The sequence below is a fragment of the Mercenaria mercenaria genome, chromosome 1, assembly GCF_021730395.1.
Source record: "Mercenaria mercenaria strain notata chromosome 1, MADL_Memer_1, whole genome shotgun sequence".
Taxonomy (NCBI): domain Eukaryota; kingdom Metazoa; phylum Mollusca; class Bivalvia; order Venerida; family Veneridae; genus Mercenaria; species Mercenaria mercenaria.
The window spans coordinates 116412249-116434117 of NC_069361.1; the positions used below are offsets into that span (position 1 = coordinate 116412249).

Here is a 21869-nt window from a genome sequence, read left to right on the forward strand (position 1 = left end):
CTGCAACATTTTTAATATGTCAGTGTAACCAATTTTCAAAGCCTTCTTAATTATTAAGTGCCTTTTTTTTTCTTTTCTTGGTTGTTATATGATCATGAGGTCTAAGTTCCTTTAAAGAGAAAATATTTTTGCATAATACATGTACTTAAAAATTCATTATTTCTTGGAACATTCTTTTATGTGTTTAAAAAATCAGTATTTCTTGGAATATTCCTAGAAAAGAAGAAGTAGTGACTAATATATCAGGTGTACTTTAAAATTTGCTTGGCATATTTTTTCACCGGTTTTGTTAATGGTGTTAATGGTAGTCAAGTTGGTGTGTACTCTCTTCAGCTTATTTTAATTGAAGTTGGGTGTAAATGGTAGTCAAGTTTGTGTGCACTCTAATGAAAGTTTGGTGAGGCCATGGCATTCATGACAAAGTTGGTATTTCAATCCCTTAACTAGAAGGAAAATATAAGTGGACAACAATAACATTTACAGTATTTCCTGATCTTACAAGTTTTTAGGGGTAGTGTTACATATTCAAAAAGTTGACAGGAGATTTGATAAATTTTCCTTGTTATTATTATATTATTATATACATTGTAAATAATGTAAACTTCATAGATTCTCCTTGAATTTAATTCAGAATTGATATCTGAAGATATTACAACATAATGCATATTGTGCCAGTTAAACAGGCACTTATCAGGACATCGTCATCGAGATTGCTGTCGTAGAAAATGGGATGGGAGGAAACAGGGTATTGGAAGTTCTGAATTATTGACCATTTGCTTTGGTCTGCACTGTTTGCCATTCAGTCAGTATCTTTTTGGTAAACACCCCTTTTAACAGTTAATGGTTCTGTTCAAATTGAGAGATGGACAAGTTCATTTTAGAAATTTAGCTGGCTAAGGGTTAAGGTAGTGGGCCAATAATGAAACACAGCAATTTCCATATGATTACGTACTGTTGATCGTTAAGCGGTTTGGCATTCTTTGAATGTAAAACACCTGAATGCACATAATTGCTTTTCGTAAGAAATGGGCACGGAGACCATGCAGTTTGGCAATTGTCATTATGGGTCCACCACCTTAACACTATTTTATGCTGATTAATCCTACTACAGCTTTTTTCTGAAATGTCTGAAGTGTCGAGATAAAAGAAAAAGCAAATTTCCTTAATACGTTTATGGTGTATGTGATTGAACTATTTCATACCTGTTCACAATGTCAATGAATGAATGTGCAACATTTTAAATATGTTTGTTTCTTAAAAGATGACTTGATGTGTTGATTGTAGAAAATACATCACTGATTTTTTTATCATCCTTAGATTGTGTTTTAGGCTGTAGTCAGTAACATTACTTGTACATGTGTGCTTGTGTATGTCACTTGTACTTGGTAGTCAGAAATATCACTAACATATTAATTGTAGACACCAATATTACTGACAAACATCACATCAGCAACACCTCTCAGTAGTCAACTATAGTAGTAGCAAAGGTAGTCAGTAGCATTACTTACAACAATAGTGGTAAATGTAGTCAACAGCATCAGTTGTACAAGGTAGTAAACAACAATAGTGGTAAATGTAGTCAACAGCATCAGTTGTACAAGGTAGTAAACAACAATACTGGTAAATGTAGTCAGCAACATCAGTTGTACATGGTAGTAAACAACAATACTGGTAATTGTAGTCTGCAACATCATTGGTGCATGATGGCCAATAAAAACTCTCATACATGATAGTCAGTAGAAATTTGTACATAAGTCAACACTAACACTGTCAACATAAGTCAACACTAACACTGTCAACATAAGTCAACACTAACACTGTCAACATAAGTCAACACTAACACTGTCAACATAAGTCAACACTAACACTGTCAACAGCATTATTTATATATAGAAGACAACAACAACAACAACAATTGCAAAGATAGTCAAAAGCATTACAAGTACATGAAAATCAACAACAACAGTTGTAAATGTAGTCCAGAACAACACATATACATGGTAGTCAGTAACATCACTTGTACAGGAGAATCAACAACAACATTGGTGCATGGAAGTCAGCAGTATTACTGTTTCATTGTATTTAAAAAAGCTCTGTACATGGTACATGGTACTCGACACCACCTCAGATACATGATAGTCACTATATCTCTGGTACATGATGATAAATAACACCTGAGTACATGATAGTCACTATATCTCTGGTACATGATGATAAATAACTCCTGGGTACATGATAGTCACTATATCTCTGGTACATGATGATAAATAACACCTGGGTACATGATAGTCACTATATCTCTGGTACATGATAGTAAATAAGACCTCGGGTACATAACATTTAACAACACATCTGGTATAGTAAATAACATCTCTTGCACATGGTAGCAAATAACACCTCAGATACATGATAATAAACAAGACCTTTGGTACATGATATTTAACAACACATCTAGCTGGTACATGATAGTAAACAACATCTTTTCATATAATGAATTTGTTCTTATCATCTATTTCACACAATGTATCAGAAAATCTGCACTAAGCATGGACAGGTTATGACAGTATCAATGTTGAATTTATAGAAATTTAAACTTTAGCCTGCTGGCAGCAAGTGATTCTGCCTATGTGACCAGTGCAGACCAAGGCTGATCATGGTCTGCACTGTTAGCTATTCAGTCAGTAAATTTTCAGTGAATATCCAATCCATTTTAGAAATTTAGCAGGGTAAAGGTTAATAAGTGTTGGTTATTGTTTTAACACGGGATGAGCGAGCGGTCCTTATACCATGAGTCAGTTCTCTCAACTTCCTGAAGGTGTTAATGATCGCTGTGGTAACCCTTACAGTTTGACAACATATTTACCTACGTTCATCACAGTTTGGACGGCGTATTTAACTAAACCCAACGTTAGCCTGGTGACAGTGGCTTCTTTGTTTTAATGTGTCGCAATATCTAAGACATATCAATTTCCTGCTGGCTAAACAAACAGAAAGATGGGTCGAAGATAATCCAAGCTTTATGATTTATCAGTATTTATATTTGACTTACTATTCACCAGCTTTAAGTTAGGATAGGTCTAGTTGAATAATGTGAAATTGATAGACTCTCAGATAATGCTTGTTAGAGAGGTGATGGACAGTAGAGGGTAAGTTTGATGAAGTTCCAAAGGTGGCGATAATCTTAACGTTTCAGCACGCCTTCTTTTAAGTTACAATAGAATTATTGTATTTCATGATGTTTTAAGTATGTGTCAAATGACGATTTAAAATTTTGAGGAATGTCCCAGATTGTCATTCTGGCTTTGACCTTTGTCAGAATTTTAAATTGTGGTTTATTATAGTTATATAATTGGAAATGAAAATAGGTGAAAAGAAGGTAAGGAGTTGAAAGTTAGATATAAAGTCCTGCTAAATATGTATACTTTTAATTTAACACATTTGTATGTATGATAGAGTAGAACTATGTAAACGTCAGTTAAATCAGGCCCTGAGTGCAGGTTCAGTATAATAGAGCAGAAAATTTTCTAGCATGTGGTCTATGTTTGAATCCAAGGCAAGGTTTTGTGACAATATGTCTTAGGTCAGATGTCCTTCACAGCAGATTCATGTGAGGTATCTATGGATAATAACCTTAGTATCTCTTTTGCTCAGTTGGAATGCCCAGTATGAGTTCCAGCACAGGGAGTAAACATTTTGTACTTTTGGAAAATTTATTAAAAATGAAACTGTGGGAGGCAGCTTTTACACAATGTTGTTATGATATGGTTCTATAGTACGCCATAGGAACTTTTATCAGTGCCAAAACAATGTTGTAAAATAAAATGTCATTTTAGGTACAGAATAAACGCAAGAGACATGATTCTGTTCATTCACCTGGGCTTGTTTTTGACCGAATTCATTTCCGCACTTTTATTTTTTTTCTATTGAATCTGATCTTATATGTGTTGTTATAGTATTAGCATTGTTCACACGCAACTTTTCAAAGCATGAATATTTAAGTTTCGATATCTTTCATAAGTATAGAATAATTGAGCCATGCCATGAGAAAACCAACATAATGGGTTTTCGACCAGCATGGATCCAGATCAGCCTGCGCATCTGCTCAGTCTGGTCAGGATCCATGCTGTTCGCTAACAGTTTCTCCAATTCCAGTAGGCTTTAAAAGCGAACAGCATGGATCCTGACCAGACTGCACGGATGTGCAGGCTGGTCTGGATTCATGCTGGTCGCAAACCCACTATGTTGGTTTTCTCATGGCGCGGCTCAGATAGTTGTCAGTGTTTTCTGTTGTTCAATAAACTTTTTAACTTTCTAGTCTTGACAAATTTCTTTTGTTTTTCTTTCAGTTTCTATATTGTAACCTTTTAGATGAAGAGGATATAGTGATTCTTTCTAGTAGTAATTGACATGTACCTGCTTCAGGAATGTTGCAAAAACAGTTACAATTAATTAGAACAATTTAAAGGCAAGTATGTGCATGGAATGCCCTTTACATTGGCAATAAGAACACCAGCACACACACAAAGTCTAAAAAGCAGATCATTTGAAATTTTGAATTTCAGATGTATTTGTATCATGTACAAAAAATATATAGGAGTTCTCATTTATAAATATGAAACCTTTCATCAAAATAGAGATGATGTGTTAGGCCAAAAAGATTTATTATCTCATATTAAATCTCAAGTGTTAACTAATCTTGTAGGCAGATGCACATACATTTGTATTCGTCATACTGAGTACTGAAGCATTTATTATTTGCCGTTTTAGTCATGTTTATTAGTGTCACTGATGTGCAGTTTCTGTCATGCATAAAAATTTAAGCTGCGTTTCTAAATGAAACCTACCAAATTTTATCATTTTGTAATCGGAGTTAATCACCACCCCTTGTATGACATGCTATTGTCCCAGGTGTCTCAGTGTCACTGTAATCTTTTCAAGGGCGGAAGTCGGAGAGCTTCATTCTTCGTGACATGTATTTTCATTTATCGATTTTCTCTTCTCGTGTGGAAACAAAAAATCTTTTATTTCATTAAAATTACGATACATGAAATCAAATGCATGTCATGATGCAGGTTGATATGTGAATGATGGTTTTGTATTGGAACGTGAGCCCGATTTTATTACAGCTCATGAATTCAGTGTCTGCTTTTATCATCGTTTCATTTGCATTTTAAGTAATTGATCATGGTTAAGAAAATAAAAAACTCTTGATGACATCACTGGCAGATGATGGTGAGGTATGGAAATGCAGTATTTATATACCTCTGTAAATATTTACTGTATGTAATGTAAATGAATGAGGCTAGTAAAAATTTTGTCTAAATTTGAATTTTAAAATTTTACTGGCAAGTACAAAAACTGATACAAGCAGACAAGTTAACTGACACAAATATTATATAAACAAAGTGGCTGTGCAAACAAAAAAATATCTTTAAAAAGTATACACTCCTAAAAAGTTTAATGAATTAGCCTGTTTAAGTAATTCTGCATAATTCATGTTTGAATCAACAGGTGATGAGCAGGTTTAATTAATTAACCTTTACTCTGCTAAATTTCTAAAATGGACTGGTCCCTCATTCAATTTGGGCAGTACCACTTATTATTCAAAGGGGCATTCATTATAAATTTACTGAGTGAACAGCGAACTGTGCAGACCAAGAATAGCCTGCACTTCCGTTCAGGCTGATCTTGGTTTGCAATATTCGTAAAGGCAGGTTTAGTAAAATTATAAGAGAAAGTGTTCAGTCATAAAGTTTGTGTGTCTCTTTAATATCATGATACATTCCCATTTTCATTTTTCATTAATTCTTAACTGAATAACGCCATAGATATAACTTCAGTTATGGATTGAGGACTTGCTGTTCAGTAGGGTGAACTTTGGAGTTCTTCGTTCATTAATTAACCCCAATGCAAGACCTTACTTTATTTGGATCAAATGATGAAAGACTTGACACCTGGTGGACAATCCTTCACCTCTGTTACATGAGGAAAAAATTGTCAGTTTTGTGCAGAGAAAGGATAAGTGGTCAAGTCAGGTAAGAAATAAAAAAAAGGTGAAACACATGATTGGTCTCTGTTAAATTGGTTAAATACTGCTGAAAATGCATCAAAATGAAATGTAGAGAAAAAGAAATTTAAGCTCACTGTTCATGTCACCATGTGATGTATTTAGTACATACATTCATGAAGAACAATTTATCAATGTCAGCATATTTATTTACTACTAAGTATTTTTTATACAAACTGCCATAAGTAAATGTTGATCAAACCTATGACTGTTACATTTGTAGAGTGTGGTTCCTTTTTACATTATGTCAATGTTCACAGTGGATCGGTCCGGGATGCCTGTCTGACCATTGTCAGTTGTTTACAGACCTGCGTATTAACTTTTCCATAGAATGTTTGCGTAAGACTGTAGCACGTCTTTGGTTAGTTTGATCAAACGTTATTGAACCAGGATCAAAGTTTCAATTTCAAAACATAGTCTTGTTTGAATTTCAAAGTGAAAAACATTTAAGCCTCCCCCACTTAGATGAGCGTTTAAGCTTAATCAATATAATTGTGAAACGTGTGTGATTTATCACACCCATTAAGTTCACGAATAAAAGTACGCGGAGTATTACTTAGCCATAATGATATGATATCTGTAGGAAAAATACTCTAGTATCATACGAAAACTCATTCAACATAGTAGCGTATCTGTCAGCAAAGACTTTTTCCTGATAATATGGTTGACCCGTGTTTGCTTCGACGTCAAGATTGACCTAAACAAGCGATAAGTCTAATACCGTTGCCTTTGAAATTGATTCTGTTCTTTTTTTATGATCAAACCGTCTTAGTAAAATGTTGATTCTATTAAAGCCCTTTTCATGAAAATGACTAAATTGTGTTATCAGTAGATGTTACAGCACTAAAATTGTATATTTTACAATGAAAACATGTTTGTTTGTTAATTCTTGAAGTGTTTGTCGACATAAAACTGAAGGAGATAGAATTTTAAATTGAATTGTTTGCTGTATTATAAAATCTGCTCCAGCCAGTCATGACATGATATCATTTATATTACCAGGCAATATAAATATTATAAGGAGACTATTTACTAATGTTGATATCTGCCTTCATTTATGAACTTTCTGGGATGGTGTTTCACTATTTATTCACTATTTGGTGATAAACTTATTTATTTCGTGATATCATTAAATGTAATTTGTGATATATGAAAATTATGCAGTATTTGATGATATCACTTATAATATAAAGATGTTATTAAATGTATCTTGTGATATCTTGAAAAGAAATTTTAATATATCATAGAATGATATAAAGGATATCACAAAATGGAATACTGGATATCTGTAAATACAGATATTTTTTTAATATCCTTCATTCAAATGAGTGATATCCTAAATTCTTTTTTTTTTTTTATCTGAAAATACATTTAATGATGTTAATAAAACATTTTAAAGATATCTTAGAATGTATGTGATTTTATAATATCCCGAGTTGATAATGGTGGATATCAGTCTTTCATACACAGTAATGGTATTTTATTTACAGTAAAATGTCCAAATGTAGTCTTTTTTTTTTTTTTAGAAAAACTAAGTAAACAATGGATAATTCCTAGAATATGTACTTGTTGTTTTTTGTTTTTTTTTGACATAACAGATGATTTTTCTCCTAAAATGCCATGATTATAATATTTGGTAACATTTTGTTGTAAACATACTAAGATTTTTAAATTAACCCAAGGACTGTTCAATTAGATGTATTCTCAAGCACTTATTTCTGCCTACTGTCTTTAATTTTTACACTATTAATTTCAGTTTATGAGTTGTGTCAATATTAAATAACATATTTAACACCTTAATGGTTAATTTCTTCTTCTCGTTTTACATTTTAATCAAGATCTTTTCAAATAAATGTAAATTTGAAATGTTCGAAAACTTGTCAAATTTATTCTTTTTTTTGTATAGTTTGTTCATTTTGAAAGTATTTAAAACATATCAGAATGTAAAGTAAATATATTTTTACGAATCTGGTATGCATTTAAATACTCATTAGATGTGTAAAAGCACGTTAGTCATCAGATAACGTTGAAATGGGGCAAATTTATACGCGCAATTTTTAAATCGTTTATGTAGAAAATTCGCTGATAAAAAAACACGCACAGGAAGTATTCAGATTACATGTTTCAAAAATAAAATGGTAACCATGTCGCCTGCTTACAGTCCCGTTAAAGAAATACTTAATGGAGAAATTAATTCCTCCGCAGGAGCAATATACTTTGCAAACATGCCGATGTAACCCGGGAATTAATTATTCAGGGTCTTCTCTGTACACATGTCAAGGCTCATTTCCTGTTTAATTAATTTTACAAAATCGGGCCTATAACCAAGTCATTTAAAATCGTAAACAAATTCATTTTTTTACAAAAAAATGTCCTTGTTCGCCAACTTATAATTTGCATGACTGCTGACATAAGATTTTGTCATACATTATAATCCTGTTGGATTGTTTACTATGTTGTTTGAACTTGAGATTTTAATTCAAAAGAAATGTTCTTTCCCTCAAACAAAGAGGAATATTTTATTTCCCCGTCATAATAAATTGTGCAAGAAATGAAATTTGGCAAATTGGTAGGCTTTTGAATTTTATTGCAATTCAGCATTGCTGTGCTATCACAGTATAAACCATTTTGACTAGGTAAATCATAAATTGGTTCTGACTTTAGAGACAAATGGAAATCCATTTCATCATCATTGAAGTACAGAGGTTGTTGTTTTTGAGAAAATAATTTTATTTAAATAAAATCTCTGTTTTTATAAGAAAGTATATAATTATTCCTTACTATTCCACTGGAACTACTAGTCTATACTGATACGGAGGTATTTGTTCCTTACTGAAGTCCCTGAATTACTTTCCTGACTAGTCTGTCCTGATACGGAGGTATTTGTTCCTTACTGAAGTCCCTGAATTACTTTCCTGACTAGTCTGTCCTGATACGGAGGTATTTGTTCCTTACTGAAGTCCCTGGATTACTTTCCTGACTAGTCTGTCCTGATACGGAGGTATTTGTTCCTTACTGAGTCCCTGGATTACTTTCCTGACTAGTCTGTCCTGATACGGAGGTATTTGTTCCTTACTGAAGTCCCTGAATTACTTTCCTGACTAGTCTGTCCTGATACAGAGGTATTTGTTCCTTACTGAAGTCCCTGAATTACTTTCCTGACTAGTCTGTCCTGATACGGAGGTATTTGTTCCTTACAGAGTCCCTGGATTACTTTCCTGACTAGTCTGTCCTGATACAGAGGTATTTGTTCCTTACTGAAGTCCCTGAATTACTTTCCTGACTAGTCTGTCCTGATACGGAGGTATTTGTTCCTTACTGAGTCCCTGGATTACTTTCCTGATACGGAGGTATTTGTTCCTTACTGAAGTCCCTGAATTACTTTCCTGACTAGTCTGTCCTGATACGGAGGTATTTGTTCCTTACTGAAGTCCCTGAATTACTTTCCTGACTAGTCTGTCCTGATACGGAGGTATTTGTTCCTTACTGAGTCCCTGGATTACTTTCCTGACTAGTCTGTCCTGATACGGAGGTATTTGTTCCTTACTAAGTCCCTGGATTACTTTCCTGACTAGTCTGTCCTGATACGGAGGTATTTGTTCCTTACTGAGTCCCTGGAACTACTGTACTTATGAACAGGCATTTGTTCCTTTCTTAGCCCTTGGAACTAGTGACATGAGTGGGGTATTTGTTCCTTACAACCCCTGGAACTGCTTCCTTGATAAGAAGGTATTTGTTCCAGAGTCCCTTGAACTACTGCCTGGTGGCAGTTATTCTGTACTGAGCCCCTGGAACAACTTCCCTGATAGGAAGGTACTTGTTCCTTATGGAGGCTGTGGAACTACTGCCATTGGGGAGGTATTTATTCCTTACTGAGCTCTAGATAGAAAGGTATTCTTTGTCTTTGTTCCTTACTGATCCCAAGGAATAACTTCCCTGACAGGAAGATGTTTGTTCCTTATTGACTCTCTGGAATGGCTGTCAATGTCATGGTATAGGGCTTGAAACAGTTCGCTCACCCTGTAACACCAGGGTAGCATTTGTTCCTTACTGAATCCCTGTAACTCTCTGCCTTTCGAATAATGACAGCTTTCTAATTGTTTTCCCAAGGATCTGGCTTGCCACTATGGTTAAACAGTGGATGACACAGGCAAGTTTTACTTGGTGCAGTCGCAGTTTACCTGGGGTTTTGTTACATTTAATGAGACTAAGTCCTGATATGGTGGACATGGCAGTAAGCTCAGAATTTACATTGCGCGTTGCATTATGAAATGATTTATCTTATATTGTTGCTAATGAAAAGTTAGTTTGACTCATCGACGGAATGGCTACAAAACCATCAGAGTTTCACCGATTGTGTATTCATGATAAGAGGTGAATGCGCCAACATTTGTCATCTTATAAGGACAATAATCATTGAGATATGGGCATATCACAGGAAATGGAGAATCAGCGGAACCTTTGAAGTGAAGGACATCCATTCATAATCACATTAAGGGATCAGCCCGTTAATCCTTTATTTATGTAATAGGGGACTTTCTGGTAATCCAGGTAACAGTTAAATGATGACATTGATACATATTGGCATTATTGAATGAAAAGTGAGACCTGGGTATTTATACAATACTAGTTTGGTGTCATAACCATTGAGACATAGAAGTTCAATGGTGAACTTTCATTGATTTCTAAACAGTTAAAGAATCTTTTCTTTAAAACCTTGTATTGTCATTTGACCTTAAGTCTGAAATTTATCACTTTACAAGTCAGAAACTTGAAATGAAGGAACACAATTTTAAGTGCACCTGAACTAAAGGTTTATGGTGAACTACTGTAGATCATCTCCAAACTTCGTCTGTTACCATAGTAAGGTCCCATCGCAAGTTTTTTCAAATGGTTTTACTTTACTGATTATAGGGGTCACCAGAGCTTAAAACAGAAAACCTTTAAATGACTCCTTTTCATGAACCACTTGATGGGTAATAACTAAACTTTTTCTGTAAAACATCCTTGTCCTAGATTTGTTAAAATGGTTCTCCTTGACTAATTTAAGTGGCCGCCAGAGCAAAAAAAAACAGCGTTAAAACGACTCTTTCTCATGAATCGCTTGATGAATCGTCACTAAACTTGTTCTGTAGCATCCTTACAAGGTCCTCTCCTTGGTAACGATTTAAGTGCCGCCAGAGCTTAAACTAGCGACACCTTTTCATGAACTGCTTCAGGAGTCATCGTAGTATCCTTGTAAGCTTGTCTCTCAAATCATATTCAAATGGTTCTGCTTCACTGATGTTAGCAGGCTACCAGAGCTAAAGATAGAAAACCTTTAAACAACTTCTCCTCTCTAACTGTATGATTGATCATATGGCTTTGCTTGCACCACTGGATGGATTATCACCATGCTATGTAGCATTTGTGTAAGGTCATCTCTCAATGGTTCAACTTGATTGATTTTAGGGACTGCAATAGCTAAAAATAGAAAAACCTCTAAGCAACTTATTCTGATGAACTGCTTGAAAGTACATTTACTATAGCAACCATTGTATAATTAACCAAATTAAAGCTGCTGGAGTTAGACCTTTTACTATTATACTGATCAAGTTTGATCAAAAGTAGTGAGAGCAGATCAGCTGAAAGTTGGTGCATAGCTAGAGGTCAGATTTGAAAACTCTGAGACTTCAAGAAACTTTATAAGGCAGAAATTGTACTTGTATGGGGCATAGACTGCTAGCAAGAAATAGGCTGAGTCTTGGGACACATATAGCTTGGAAGAAACATCATTAAACTAAAAACACACTCTGTTACCTTAATATTAAGCTAAAGGTGGTTAATCTGATTTTGGTCAACCAATGGATTTGTTCGAAACTTTAACAATGGTCATTTACACTTACTTGTGTTCACTGGGTGCTTTATACATGGAGATATTTTCATATCCTTGTTAACACATCAATATAGGGTTATTTTAGCGTAAGTGTTGAGCTGATAAATTATATTGCCTAATACTGTAAAATCATTAAATTTCGTGGGCATGAAATTTCGTGGTTTTGGTCAAAACAGCAATTTCATGGGGATATGAATTCGTGGATAGCAACTTTTGAACATAAAATGAATGGGAATTTTACTTGTTCATTGGGATTAAATTTCGTGGATTAACTCAACCACGAAATCCACGAAAATTAGTCCCCCTTGAATATTAATGATTTCACAGTATAAGAAATGAATTGAATATATGAAGTATTATATTATGCTAAAGATTTGCACTGACAATTAAATATTTAGCCAAAAGTTTTTAGAATTGCAAGTTTATATTATTATTATTATTACCTCCCTTTGCGTATATTTGTTGCACAGCTGGAAATAAAGGAATTTAGAAGCTACATTTCTTAGATAACCTTTACACTGCTATATTTCTAAAATGGACTAGCCCAATTCATTCAATTTGGGCAATACCATTTATTATTCAGAGGGGTGTTCACAGAAAATTAACTGACTGAAGAGACTGTGCAGGCTGATTTTGGTCTGTGTATTGGCCACAAAGGCAAAATCGCTTGCCACCAGCAGGCTAAAGATTAAACAGGGATTCCACTGTATATGAGTGGTCTTTTTGTTCCTTAAATAAATCTCTAACAGAATATAAGAAAACTGTAAAATGTTGTAAAACATTGCTTAAATTTGACTCACCACCTTTAAAACTATTGAAAGATCAAGATAAGTCAGGGAAATACAGTCCCATGAGATGTTTAAATGTTGCTATGTACTTTTATAGTACATTTTCATTTGCCTTAATTCTATGTCAGTATTCTGTTTGATGTATCTTTATAGGAAAAAAAGCTGACCATTGCTTTAGATGCTCAATAAAACAGTCTATGTGGCAGGCATAGTTTGAGGAGATGTTTTGTTTTATCAACAACTGGCTATATACAGTCGAATACCGTTACCTCGATATTCAAGGGACTGTAAAAATTGCATCGACTTATCCGAAGTTCGCCGTAACGATATCGACTATCTGGGACGTCTATATTGTCCGTATATCCAATTCCTTTTTAGAGGGTTTGAAAGGGGAAAGAAATAACAAAAAACGTAAATATGATTTTAATTTTGTTGACAAATAAAATATCTTAATTAAATAGTACATACATACAACATTTTTTTAATTTTTCAAAATATACGTGTAAACATTAGCATTTTTATTCCTTCCATAAACAAGTCTGAATGCAGCGGTATGTTCATGTAGTTGAGTAGTCTGTGAAATAAGGAAATAGTATTTAAATAAATATCTAGAAATTTAATAAATCTGCCATTTTTTATACGCCCGTTTGAAAAACGGGACGTATTATGGGAACGCCCCTGGCGGGCGGGCAGAATGGCGGGCAGGCGGGTGGCGTCCACAGACTTTGTCCGGAGCATATCTTCTACATGCATGAAGGGATTTTGATGAAACTTGGCACAGTTGTTCACCATCATGAGACGGAGTGTCATGCGCAAAAATCAGGTCCCTAGGTCTAAGTTCAAGGTCACACTTAGAGGTCAAAGGTCAAATTCAAGAATGACTTTGTCCAGAGCATATCTTTTTCATGCATAGAGGGATTTTGATGAAAGTTGGCACAATTGTTCATCATCATGAGACGGAGTGTCATGCGCAAGAACCAGGTCCCTAGGTCTAAGGTCAAGGTCACACTTAGAGGTCAAAGGATACAAGAATGAAAACTTTGTCCGGAGCATATCTTCTTCATGCATAGAGGGATTTTGATATAACTTGACACAAATGTTCACCACCACGAGGCGGAGTGTCATGCGCAAGAACCAGGTCCCTAGGTCTAAGGTCAAGGTCACACTTAGAGGTCAAAGGATACAAGAATGAAAACCTTGTCCGGAGCATTTCTTCTTCATGCATAGAGGGATTTTGATATAACTTTGCACAAATGTTCACCACCATGAGGCGGAGTGTCATGCGCAAGAACCAGGTCCCTAGGTCAAAGGTCAAGGTCACACTTAGAGGCCAAAGGTCAGATACAAGAATGACTTTGTCCGAAGCATTTCTTCTTCATGCATGGAGGGATTTTGATATAACTTGGCACAATTATACACCATCATGAGACGAAGTGTCATGCGCTGTTCCCTTCTTTAGAATTACTTCCCCTTGTTGTTACTATAAATAGCTTATATTGTAACTTTTTCATTACTAGTCGTAGAGAAAAATTGAGACCATCCAATTATGGGGTTTATTTTGACCAATCTCTACCTGGTAAAGATTTTTGTGTGGACTTACAATTTTTTTTTGATTTTTTTTTTTTTTTTTTTTTAAGATTATCTTCCCTTAGTTGTTACTATAAATAACTTATATTGTAACTTTTTTTATAATTGACCGTAGGGCAAAAACAAGACCACTTTTCTGTGGTACAACATAGATGTTACTTTCAAATTTTAGATGTATTTTAAGGTATCTCTACCTGGTAAGGAGATTTTTTTGTGGACTTAGAAAAACAAATGACTTACAATGATTACTAAACAACCACAAAATTAAAATTCCATTTGCAAATACAGGTGCTAGAGTAAAGAAATTTGCTGTGACGTTGCTATGGAAACAATATTGCTGCCATTTGGTCAAATATTGAAATGCTTTAACATTCTCATTTTAGGCCGATTTTGAATTCTTTCACTTGCGTAAATGAATTAAGAAGTCATAGCAGATAATATAACCTTTAGCCTGTTGGCGGCAAGCCATTCTGCCTTTTCGACCAGTACAGGCTGATCTGATGGTCTGCACAGTGTTCACTATTCAGTCAGGAAATTTTCATGGAACTGTAAATATTCCATCAACAACTCCATTGCTATGTTTCTTGATGTCCACAGGGTGAAGTGTCATATATTGTTTCTTGTTAAGAATTTGTGTATAAGATGGTTGCAGTAAACTGGACTGGCTCTAAGGTGGAAGAACTGAGTTTAGAAACCATTCTCAAAGTGCAGCATTGTCATTATTTGGTCGATTCAAGACTGCATGCTCGGGAAAAAAAATCAGATGCTGGTCTTGTTACTGTTTAGACACCAAGATAGTTTTTACAAATGTATTGTTTCCTATTTGAAAGGATGTTGGTCTGTTTATTTCAGACAGGAAATTAGTAGATAGTTAAATAACAAGCAATTAATGAAAAACCTGATAAATGTAGCATATATCATCATTTTATCGGTTAGGGTCAGTAGGATCATGTTGAATGTGTTTACCAATTGTCTGTCCGTCTGTCTGTTTCATCATCAGACAGGATCACGCCATACTCATGTACAACCTTTACAATCTGGACAGACAGACGGATAGATAAACAAAGTAAATAAAGCATGTAAGTCATAGTTTCATATCAAACATTTGTTTATTTATGTGTACTTCGGTATTGCTGAAGTTAGCCTAATAAATATGTAACAGTTTCAAGAAATATTCTACCCAAACCGAAATGGCGAGCTTAATTAAGCTTGCATTAAGGTCGCAGCAAGATTGCAGTTGCGATCTTAACAAGCATGCAGCAAGATTGCGATTGGAACCATCGCAACCATAATTTAAGCTTGCGCAAACTAATTCGCGTGCTTCCTGCAACCTATTTAAGATCTTGCAAGCTTGTAAGGTTGCACATGCTTTCGATTGGAACCCTAGCAATCTTAATTGAGACCTTGCAAGTTTGCACAATCATAATAAGATTGCAAGCTTGCGCAATCTTGCAAACTTACACAATCATAACAAGATTGCAAGCTTAAACACATGTACTTATATGGGTGTAGACAAAATCATTTGCGAGTCTCGCGCAACCTTGTAATCAAAACAAGGTGGCCTGCAAGCTTGCAAACTATACTATCTTCCTAAACCTTACTTAGGTTTGTGAGACAGTTTTAATAATGTAAAAGTCTAAAAATTTTATTATGTACTTCCTTTAATTTGACAAACTGCACAGTTTGTAAAACTTTCGCACTTTCATAAATCAATATTTTTAGTGATCAGTAGATAAAGATTTAACAGTCAGGGACAACATTTTTTAAAACAACTTATTTTGACATAAAAAGTTTAATTTTAATGGTTTAACATATTACCTCCCTTTTATATGTATCATTAACTAAAAGAGTTTTAAAAAGGTTACAGGATCGCAAGCTAGTCGCAATCTTAAATAAGATCGCAGGATGCTCGCTGCAAGCTTGCGAAGCAAGACTTATCCGCAAACTTAATTTCTATCGCAAGCTTAGTTGCAACCTTAAATAGTATTAAGATTGCAGGATGCTCGCTGCAAGCTTGCGAAGAAAGACTTCTCCGCAAACTTAATTTCTTTGCGAGCATCTGCAAGCATTATATTACATAGCTGCAATCTTTTTAAGATTGCTGTAAGCTTGCACAAGCTTATGGCAAACTTCTCACAAGCTTGCCGCATGCTTGTATTTTGGTTTGGGTATTAATTGTTTCTCCATTTTTATTGCAGATATACAAATGGTAACCACAGTGCTTCTGAGTTTGATTTATTACAAACATTTTTGGTAAGTCTGAACTGTTTCTTGCATGAATCATTATGCTTGAAAAACTAAATTTTCATGTCACCATTTTTGTGCTATATGAATTGCAGTGGCTGTATGTAAGTTTGTCCATCTGTCTGTAGCAATTTACATCTCTGCTGTAACTTTGGATTCCAGTTTATGCCAATATTAAGCTCAGTCAGACAGTGTGTCATGCACAAAATCAGGTAAGGATGATAACCCTTAAATCAAACCCTGACAGAAGGACAACCACGCTTCACTTTTTGGGTATTGGTCACTGAAGTAATACCTATTCGTACTTAGCTGAATGCTGTTTGTTGGAGACTGGCTTGAGTGGAAGTTTTGCATATATTGGCTTGCAGAGGTTCGAGCTCACATCAGTGCCAAAGATAATGTTGTTATGAATACCTTGTGTCATCATAAAGCTGAAAATCATGGCTAACATTCAAGTTCTCTTCTCTTTTTTTTTAACCGTGTGGGTAAATCGGTTCTCTTTTTATTAGTGACGTTCATTAGTGCACATTGCCTGAATCACCCCATAATGGATTTATCTTAAACATTTGTTATTCAAACAATGCTTTTCATTATCAATGAGAAAATAGGGATAAATTGATAAAGAATGTGTGTGATCATTGACTGGGAGTTTGGTATGACCATTATTATCAAATCACCTTAGCTGTGCAGTTTATCTCTTTCAGACAGGCATATAGTACAATACTGATAAATACATAAATATTATGTATACCATATTTAGCTAGAAATATTGATAAGTATTACATACTCAATTATACATTCCGTTAAGTTACAGTGGTACCTGAAACGTCAGTATTTTTCCATATTGACGTTACAGTTTCATATTGGGTGCGTGACGTCATTTGTGACTTCAGTTTCATGCATATCATCACGTTAAAAAATTCTTTAACAACGATAATTTCAGTTTTACTCAAGCTAAAGAACAAATTTATATCATTTATATAATAATTACAATTGTAGTATGTGTATGTAATAAAAAGATTATTAGATTTGCATCGAGAAATATGCATCGTTCTTTCGCGGAATAATATTGCGCTCCTAAAGTCGCACAATATTTCCGCTGCAGAACTCACGCATATTTCTCGATACAAATCTAATAACCTATAATTACGACTTCTTATAAAAGTTGCCAGTCCATAATTTGTGCTATTGACCAGTCTATATAGTTCAGTGCTAAATTTTCCTCGGCTAAGAACAAAATCACGAAATATTATTTCTGTTGTCATGTGTTAAAGCTTGCCTGTCAAAAGTTAAAAATATTGCCAGAAGACCAAAGGGCAATAGTTATGACTTGACAGGCAAGCCTTCCAGTAAGTGAATAATATGTAGAGCTCTAATATCATATCTCAGTAAAAATACTTAGACTGGATGTTTATTAAGCTGTTTATAACTTATATGAATGGTATCTTTCAGCTTAGAAAAACTCCTGATGTTGTTTGAAGAAATGTGGTAGGGATAAACTGTCCTGATGTTGTTTGAAGAAATATGGTGGGGAAAAACTGTACTGATGTTGTTTGAAGAAATGTTGTAGGGATAAACTGTAATGGTGTTGTTTGAAGAAATGTGGTAGGGAAAGACTGAACTGATGTTGTTTGAAGAAATGTTGTGGGGATAAACTGTACTGATGTTGTTTGAAGAAATGTGGTGAGGAAAGACTGAACTGATGTTGTTTGAAGAATGTTGTGGGGATAAACTGTACTGATGTTGTTTGAAGAAATGTGGCGAGGAAAGACTGAACTGATGTTGTTTGAAGAAATGTTGTGGGGATAAACTGTACTGATGTTGTTTGAAGAAATGTGGTGAGGAAAGACTGAACTGATGTTGTTTGAAGAAATGTTGTGGGGATAAACTGTACTGATGTTGTTTGAAGAAATGTGGTGAGGATAAACTGTACTGATGTTGTTTGAAGAAATGTTGTGGGGATAAACTGTAATGGTGTTGTTTGAAGGAAATGTGATAAGGAAAGACTGTACTGATGTTGTTTGAAGAAAATGTGGTGAGGAAAAACTGTCCTGATGTTGTTTGAAGAAAATGTGGTGGGGAAAGACTGTACTGATGTTGTTTGAAGAAATGTGATAAGGAAAGACTGTACTGATGTTGTTTGAAGAAATGTGATAAGGAAAGACTGTACTGATGTTGTTTGAAGAAATGTAAAAGACCTGTTGTTCCCTGCCCTGCTAAAGCCTGACTAGAGCAGCATAAAAGTCCTGTTATTCCCTCAAACTTGACTAGAGCAGCATAAAAGTCCTGTTATTCCCTGCCCTACTTAGGCTTGACTAGAGTGGCATAGAAGGCCCTGCATAGGCTTGACTAGAGCAATGTAAAAGTACTGTTATTCCCTGCCCTGCTTAAGCTTGACTAGAGCAACATAAAAGTCCTGTTATTCATTGCCCTGCTCAATCTTGACAAGAGCAGCATTAAAGTCCTGTTATTCCCCTGCCCTGCTAAAGCCTGACTAGAGCAACATTAAAGTCCTGTTATTCCCCTGCCCTGCTAAAGCCTGACTAGAGCAACATTAAAGTCCTGTTTTTCCCCTGCCCTGCTAAAGCCTGACTAGAGCAACATTAAAGTCCTGTTATTCCCCTGCCCTGCTAAAGCCTGACTAGAGCAACATTAAAGTCTTGTTATTCCCTGCCACTAGAGCAAAGTCCCTTTAATTTCTTGTCCTACTCAATATTGTCTTAATTCGAAGTAAAAGTGTTGTCTAATATTCCCAATCCTGCTCAATTTTATGTTACATGACTTAAAAAGTCCTGGTATTCCCTCTTCAAACTTGACCAGAGTGAAATAAAAGTCCTGTGCTCAAACTTGAGAAGTCATGTTTCCCTGCCCTGCTCAGACTTGTCTGGTGTGAAGTTAAAGTCCTGTTCTGTTATTCTGTGCCCAGTCCTTCAGTTGTATATGAATTCAGATAATGAACAGAATTCATATGGTTTATGATAGAAAATGAAATGAATTGCTAGATTTTGGACTGAGAGGTGAAATTATTTATGTAGGGATAACGCATGTTTTTCCTGTTACAGCGTCTGCAGAATCCCGAGGGATTGGTTGGTGCCCCGAGCCTGTAGGACCAATTGGAAGTGAAAATTTAATGTCTTTGTTGGGAACTTGCTTATCTCAAAATCAATTTTTTTTATCAGAGGACATATTCAAGTCCCTTTCCAAAAACACATGAATAAATGTCGTTTTAAGGTTTAGCAGTATATCACCAAATCACAGAAATGTTTGGTAAGCTAGGAACAACATTTTACCTACAATCTACCTGTCTAATACCATGTTTTACCTTACTGTCCTGTACCATTGGATACTTGAAATATTCTCAAAAGTTGTCCCCCTTTATAAAAGAATGCCATTTGTGAAGAAATAAAAGTAAATAATTGTTCATGTAACAGTTCTTTAAAAATGGTGAGTATTTAAAGGCATTGAACTTTCCGGAAGTATGACCCCTTCATGCAATCCCTTTTTAGAATTTTCATATGTGAGCAAATTGATGCTTTTGTAGACGTATATATATGTTTTATATGCTGTTTAATTTTCATGTAAAACGACTATGTTCGAAATTTTTTTTACTAAAACCTAGACCTAACTCTTTAGTAGACTTTCTGTTATTTGGAAGTAAAACGCTCACTGCTTTGAATTCATACCTTTACTTTTTGTCTAGTTATGCAGAAAATGTGCACTTTTATATGTATTGTAATAGCAAAGTGACCTACATTGAGTAGACTTTCATTTAAGATAATTTTTAAAAAGAAATGGTGTCAAAGTAGCAAGAAAAACTATATTCCAATTCACATGCATTTCTTTCCGGCTTTTGTGTATAATTTGAATAGTCTTTTATATTTATTAAGCGATATGGTGATATTGTTATAGTGTTGACTGACTTTGATTTTTCACAAACAATAAAAGTTATTAACACCCTTTTTAACCTTTAATTAACCTTGAAAATTGTTCATTCAACTGTAAATAAAAAAGTTCTTGTATGTCCCAATGCCTTTGTAGTTCAAGGTCTGACCTTCAGGGACTTGGGGTTGGGGACATGCTGTTTTTTTTAAATCTTTGGTATTCGAAACTAATTCATAGGTTATGAAATTGTATTTACTTCACACCTAGTCATATTTTTCAAAACTGCCAGCAAGGGGTATAGATTTACTAACAAAACTGCCAGCAAGGGGTATAGATTTACTAACAAAACTGCAAGCAAGGCAAATAGTAGAAAACCTTTTCTTTTTACTTCCTTCTTTTTTACAATATTAACAAAAATTTAAGCTTCTATTTAATTCATTCAGAGAACATTAAATTTTAATTAAAGTTTTTTTTACCGGTTTGGCCGCATGTTTACATTTTCATCTGACAGCATTTTCATTAGGTAATGAATAGAAGAAACCATAATCTAAAGTAATGCGTAATATATGCATTTCAAGCAATACATTAACCTTCTTTTGCTCGTGTACTGTGAAATCATTAATATTCGTGGGGGACTAATTTTCCTGGATTTCTTAGTTTAGTCAATCCATGAAATTTAATCCCAATGAAAAAGTAAATTTCCCATTCATTTTGTGTTCAAAATTTGAAATCCATGAATTCATATCCCCGCGAAATTGCCGTTTCGACAAAACCACGAAATTTCTTGCCCATAAAATTAAATGATTTTACAGTATACCACCCTATATATAACTTGTTTCACAAGCTTTAGTAAGTGTTGTCTGGCAACAAAAATATTTTATAGTTGCCAGCTTCTCTCTTACAATGCCAGGTGGCTTGTAAAGAAAAAACAAGTGAAAATTTATTGAAATTTGAGAATTAATTGCTTTGTATTTATTCTAGGATTTCATAAATGTACTCTACGCTTCATAAGTATTAAATGCTTACTGAACTTTAGTGTCAGGAGAAGGTTTTTGTGATTTTACGACTTTCATAAGATACCCGCTTATAAAATAGATGGTAATCAAACTTGTATTACTTTATTTTGACACGCTTTTTACACTTGAAACCATTTCAGCATCATTTTGAGCGTGTCAGTGGTTTGTGGCGCTACTTTTGTTTCCAATTTTATTTGCTTTTGTGAATAGGTTGCATGATGATATACCATTGTGTATCTTGGGTTTCTAAACATGCTATTTTAACTAGTTTATTTGGTAATAATTCTCGATATGTCCCGAAAGCAGGTGTTTAAATTTTGCTAGATACCGCTAGGTCATGATGGTCATAATTATGTGGCTAGGTATTAATTACAGTTTCTTTATTTACTGTGATCCGCAACATTTTGCTC

General features: G+C 34.6%; 1 long non-coding RNA gene across 1 annotated transcript; it reads left to right on the forward strand.

The window, feature by feature from the left end:
- The first annotated feature begins 11420 nt into the window (after positions 1-11420).
- Positions 11421-20584, forward strand: LOC123526085 (uncharacterized). The gene is made up of 3 exons (XR_006681513.2): positions 11421-13141; positions 16516-16570; positions 18014-20584. It is a non-coding gene; the product is annotated as an uncharacterized LOC123526085 (long non-coding RNA).
- The last annotated feature ends 1285 nt before the right edge of the window (positions 20585-21869 follow it).